This window comes from Gorilla gorilla, chromosome 2 (assembly GCF_029281585.2).
Source record: "Gorilla gorilla gorilla isolate KB3781 chromosome 2, NHGRI_mGorGor1-v2.1_pri, whole genome shotgun sequence".
In the NCBI taxonomy this organism is placed as follows: Eukaryota; Metazoa; Chordata; class Mammalia; order Primates; family Hominidae; genus Gorilla; species Gorilla gorilla.
In genome coordinates, this window is record NC_086017.1 from 158,406,762 (window position 1) to 158,412,761 (window position 6,000).

General features: G+C 37.9%; 1 long non-coding RNA gene across 1 annotated transcript in view; it reads right to left on the reverse strand.

Moving 5' to 3' along the window:
• LOC129532399 (uncharacterized) overlaps positions 1–4,735 on the reverse strand; it is a 203,153-nt gene extending 198,418 nt beyond the window's left edge. Inside the window, exon 1 of the long non-coding RNA XR_008678128.2 lies at positions 4,441–4,735. This is a non-coding gene — a long non-coding RNA (uncharacterized lncRNA). The remainder of the gene's footprint in view (positions 1–4,440) is intronic.
• Positions 4,736–6,000: the final 1,265 nt, after the last annotated feature.

Here is a 6,000-nt window from a genome sequence, read left to right on the forward strand (position 1 = left end):
ATTAAAGAACATCAAAGGCTTAATTTAATGCAAAAACAAGTACTCCAACTGGATCTACTTTACAGTGAATTAATAATGCAGATTTACACAGAATGTAGATGCTTTGTTTTATTAATGTTTAGAAGAGAATTTTTGTTTACAAAATATAAGATCCATAAGATTTCTTTTTTAACTATACAAAAAAGAGAAATAATAATTTGGTGTGTTGAGCAAATTCTAGAAGTTTATTAAGTGATCGGCTATTTAAATTGAAATATGTATTGATTACTAAAACTAAGTATACATTGCCATGATTTAGTGACAGAATATATACACAATTGAACCACTGGGCTCAACTACAGTCTTATGCAATAATTTCCCTGGATGTCAAAAACTTATTCCTTATCTATGATGTTTATATAAGCAATATATACATACATGTACATATGCAACCCAAGCTGTATTGAGGATTCATGCATATTAAGTATACTTGTCTAACTTTCTTTTTACCAGCAGTTCTTTTCAAAGATGAAAAACATCTTGTGAGACATTTCATAGAAATTAAAACACAAATAAAATGCAGCTTTACAAATGCTACTCAGTGTTGATACGAACGAAAACAGATAACTCTAAGAACTGAAGATGTTGATTTTTTGTAACTCCATGGAAATATTCACCAATGTAAACTGTTCTTTCTACCTAGACTGGAACTTAACCTAAGTTTTAAAATAGATATTAGGGCATTTGGAAACTCATCCAAATGTGTTGGGCTAGATTTATTGCATTTTTTTTCACTAAATTCTAAATATCATCTTAATCCAGGACTGCCCTATATCCCCAAGCATTATTTCAAAATATACAAATTCAAAAAGAAATGAGGCAGGCAGGTTTTTTCAGAAAATATCCCCATATTGTTACAAGACTGGCATAGAATTCCTTGTAGAAACAACAAATTCCAGATTTTTTCCTATGTTGGCATATTTGGTCATTTATGCAATTAATATTTAATACTGCCATGTTTCATTCAGTCCTTTAACAATATTTAAGATTATGCTTATTTAAAACTTTACTTTTTTCAAAAAAATGTTGATCACTAAATATATCATCTAAATGAATATTAATTTCTTACTTAGTCCAATAGGGGCAGGGCATTAGAAGTAATTAGTGCTCATTTTTCCTTCAGGAAGAGAACAGATTCTGCCAACCCACTCCGCTGAAAACTACAAAAAAAATCTGAGCTCTGATGTAAACAGAATGCTCAGTTTGAAAATAGTGAATTTGTAGCTATTACATATTACAATAAACACCCCTTCCTCATTAATTTTACTGAAGTCTCCAGATGGGAAACAAAATATTAATTTTATTCAGCCCTAGGCATTGTTGACTGTTAAGGTACTCACTAAATCACTGATCTTATTCACATTAATATTAGATTTCTGCTATAAAAATTTAGGACCCTTGGGTATGGGGTTTAGTTTGTCATAAGTATAATTAATTGTTTTTAAAAATGATTAATTCGTCAAAATGGCAAAAAAAAAATATTGAGCAGACAAGGCTCCTGAGCAAGCTAGCCTACCTTAAAGTCATGGTAATACTCATGAAATTATGCAAATTAATTGACTCTTCCAATGTTGCATAAAATGCTACTACTAGTACAATGCATGGAACATTAGGCTGTTCATCCAGCAAAAAAAAAGGGGGGAGAAAAGTTGCATTTCAGAGGCTGGAATCTTCACAAGCAACGCCTCATGGTTGAGGATACTCACAACTACAATCTATTTTTCTACAAAGCAATTAGCTTTCAACCATTGCACACAGAACTTGTACTGTTTATTACAATTTTTTCCCCAAGCAACTGTCCAGAAAAATTCAGATATGTCTTGTGGGTTTTCCCTCCCCCTAATACAAAGAAAAGGAAGAGATTTTTATTATTCAAACATCCTAAAGAAAAAGTGATACATGTTCTAAAATTATTCGGAAATACCAGTTTTTACTGATAAAGGCTCATTTAAGGGCCCCAGAAAACATGATACATTATATTGAAAATCTCAATGATTAACTTCATGGTGTCAATTCAGTTTACTTACTAAGACAGTAAGAATCAGTGTCAACAGCAAAATTAAAAGCAATGCCTTCAGAATAATTATCCTGTCCAAAAGTAAACTTAGAAGTCAATTTTAAAGACTAGAGGAAGAATAGCAAATTTAGAACATCATATATTACTGAATTTCTTAATATCATAAATGCATTCTTATTTTAAATGATCTCTAGCAAATGAGTGGTATAATTCAGACATATTCAACAGTTAAAATTTTTAAATTAACGAAATTGTCCTATGAAATTATCAGACTCACTTTAAGGAAATAACAGAATCTCCCATGTAAGATTTAGATCTGAATCAAAAAAGACTATATTCCCTGGTTTCTAACTGTGCTCTCCATTAGACAAATGAACTCATGTAATCAATTATTATGGTTTGCGGCAACAATTCCAGCCTTTGTCTAACAGACATGTATTAATTTTCAACTCTCCTCCATCAATATTACATTAACAAAGCACTGCTCTTACAATAAAATATCTTTTTCTCAAAGTTCTATTTCTTTAACTATTCTCATTTTTATAACAGTTTAAGACTACTTGATTATAAAATTAGAATAATTAATTTTTACATTATCATTTTATCTTAATTTTAAATTAATTACATTACTTTTGTTGTCAGAAGTTCATGCTTTGATATAATTCTAGTGATATGCTTCTGAAGACCATATATTTGACTTACATTTAATGAGAAAATAAAGACATAATAGAGAGGGTGCTTCCAATAGCAACTAATCCTCTTCTTAAGACAATATGTAAATCTAGTTTAAAGACTTCTCAATGAAATAGACAAGAGTTTTCACAAATTTTTTTTAATCACAGATTTTAAAATGTGTTCTAAATGAACACAATTTTTAGGGGGGCTTGGCATTCCATGATACTATGGTAATTATCAGAACTTAAGTCATTTATTTACTTTTAAATGTATATTAATCAGGCAGTGTTTCTAACCTTACCCTGTTCACGGTAAGGTTGTGTTGCAGAGGTTTCTAAAGAACTCTTGCAAGTAGATGCTCCAGCAAAAAAAGTCAAAGTTCCCCACATTACTTTCCTATCTATACAAAAAAAAATCAATATATTGAAAGTATAACCTGTGTTATCATTTTACTTTTTCCTATATTCATAATATGAAGCTTTGTAAAGCTAGAAAATCAGGACAACATAAACATGCAAACACACTCATTTCTCAAAAATATTACTATAGAAAGTATCTAACGACCAACATTGTGCTCAATGAGTACACTGGTTTGTGAAAATCAGAAAGTAATTAAAAGAAACACCCTTACTTCAAGTAATGATGACCTACCTATTGATGTAATTACACATTTCTGTCACCCAAGTATGTATTAATTTATGCACATTTATAACTATAGCCAGTACATCTTTTTACATAGTTCAACAGTCCTCAGCTAGGAGCCTTGAGCTTATTGGCCCAATTAGGCAAACACTGGGTGGAAGCTGCTGCAGCTACTTTCATTACTATCCAGAGTTCATTGTGTGGATTCCAATTTTAATGTGCAGTTAAAAAATGGCTTAAGCTAATATATACAAACAGGTGGCATGTTTTGCAATGTCCAAATATTACCCTCATCATCCCTTAGATGAGCCTTAATGAGCCTTTCTGCTCATTAAGAATCCCCAGGTCAGATTATTTCAAACTGTCATTAAGAACCCATCTTTCACACGTATACAAATAACCGTTAAAACTATGTGCCAAAGTTACCACAAAATGTCATGATTTCTCATATATACCATCTCCTCTAATTGTTTTTTCCCACAATTGTTTCTGTACTGTGAGCAGCAATTTTGGAAATACAGCAGGTAGTAAAGCTGATTATCTGTACACTTGGAGGATTCTTAGAGAAAAACTGCTTAGATGAATGATTACTATTAGGAGAGATTACCAGATGCCATGAAAGGTCTATGAAACTTGAAGTTGTATAAATATTTTCACATTTGTTCATTCAAATAAAAGCATAAATGTCAACACATCATAACAGTTGGCAGGACTACTCTTATTGAGTGTTTATCATGTGTTAATACTGTAATCAACTCTACATTTGTTTGCTTTTGAACTCTGCCACCAGCCTGTGAGGTAGACATCTTTGCCTGTGTCTTACACATGAAGAAACCAAGGTGTAGAGAGAAGTCAAATATCTTGCTGTAGGGCCTCAGCCTCACAATTTTTAAGTAGCACAGCTAGAATTTCATATCCCCTAACTGTCTGTTTCTAAAACTTGTTTCTTTATCTACTGACCTTTACTACTACCTCTGTCATTTTCACCAAGAAGCCTTGCTGACCACCATTCCACATCCCAAATCAGTATAACTTCCCTGACCCTAGGCATTACTGTAGCACCTTACCAGTGACTTCACGTTTCTTGAAGGCAGGAAATTGGTTCTGCTTTTGTTTTTTGTAACACTGGCTCCTACTGTGTCCGGAATTGTGGGTTCTTGGTCTCACTAACTTCAAGAATGAAGCCGCGGACGCTCGCGGTGAGTGTTACAGTTCTTAAAGGCGGCGTGTCCGGAGTTGTTCGTTCCTGCCGGTGGGTTCGTGGTCTCGCTGGCTTCAGGAGTGAAACTGCAAACCTTCGCGGTGAGTGTTACAGCTCATAAGGGCAGTGGGGACCCAAAGAGTGAGCAGCAGCAAGATTTATTGCAAACAGAGAAAGAACAAAGCTCCCACAGGGTGGAAAGGGACCGGAGCGGGTTGCCACTGCTGGCTCGGGCAGCCTGCTTTTATTCTCTTATCTGGCCCTGCCCACATCCTGCTGATTGGTAGAGCCCAGTGGTCTGTTTTAACGGGGTGCTGATTGGTGCGTTTACAATCCCTGAGCTAGAGACGAAAGTTCTCCATGTCCTCCCTAGATTAACTAGATACAGAGTGTGGACACAAAGGTTCTCCAAGTCCCCACCAGAGTAGAGTAGCTAGATAGAGAGTGTCAGTTGGTGCATTCACAAACCCTGAGCTAGACACACGGTGCTGATTGATGTATTTACAATCCCTTAGCTAGACATAAAGGTTCTCCAAGTCCCCACCAGACTCTGGAGCACAGCTGGCTTCACCCAGTGGATCCTGCACCGGGGCTGCAGGTGGAGCTGCCTGCCAGACCCGCGCTGTGCGCCTGCACTCCTCAGCCCTTGGGTGGTCGATGGGACTGGGCGCCGTGGAGCAGGGGGCGGCGCTCGTCAGGGAGGCTCGCGCCGCGCAGGAACCCATGGAGGTGTAGGGAGGCTCAGGCATGGCAGGCTGCAGGTCCGGAGCCCTGCCCCGCGGGAAGGCAGCCAAGGCCCGACGAGAAATTGAGCACAGCAGCTGCTGGCCCAGGTGCTAAGCCTCTCACTGCCCGGGGCCCGTGGGGCCGGCCGGCCGCTCCGAGTGCGGGGTCCGCCGAGCCCACGCCCACCCGGAACTCGCAAGCAGCGCGCAGCCCCGGTTCCCGTCCGCGCCTGTCCCCCCACACCTCCCCGCAAGCTGAGGGACCCGGCTCCGACCTTGGCCAGCCCAGAACCACAGTGCAGCGGCGGGCTGAAGGTCTCCTCAAGTGCCTCCAAAGTGGGAGCCCAGGCAGAGGAGGCGCCGAGAGCGAGCGAGGGCTGTGAGGACTGCCAGCACGCTGTCACCTCTCATACCAGAGCATCTGGCATACAGTAAGTGCTCATAAAACATTAGAAAGAAAAGGATCTATAATAGAGGCCAGAATCAAATATTTGTCATTTTCAATATTAATATTCATTCTTTACAGCTCAAAAATATAGCCCAGAACATTTCTTTTATATTAAAAAGAAATGTAGCAACCTATCTTATCAGTTTTCATGAGCCACCAGAAATGTAAAGCCTTCCTGCCTCTTAAGAATCCCAGAACCTGGGAATGTTATATAGGTTTACCCAAACTAAGACAATTGACAGGTTCCACTTCC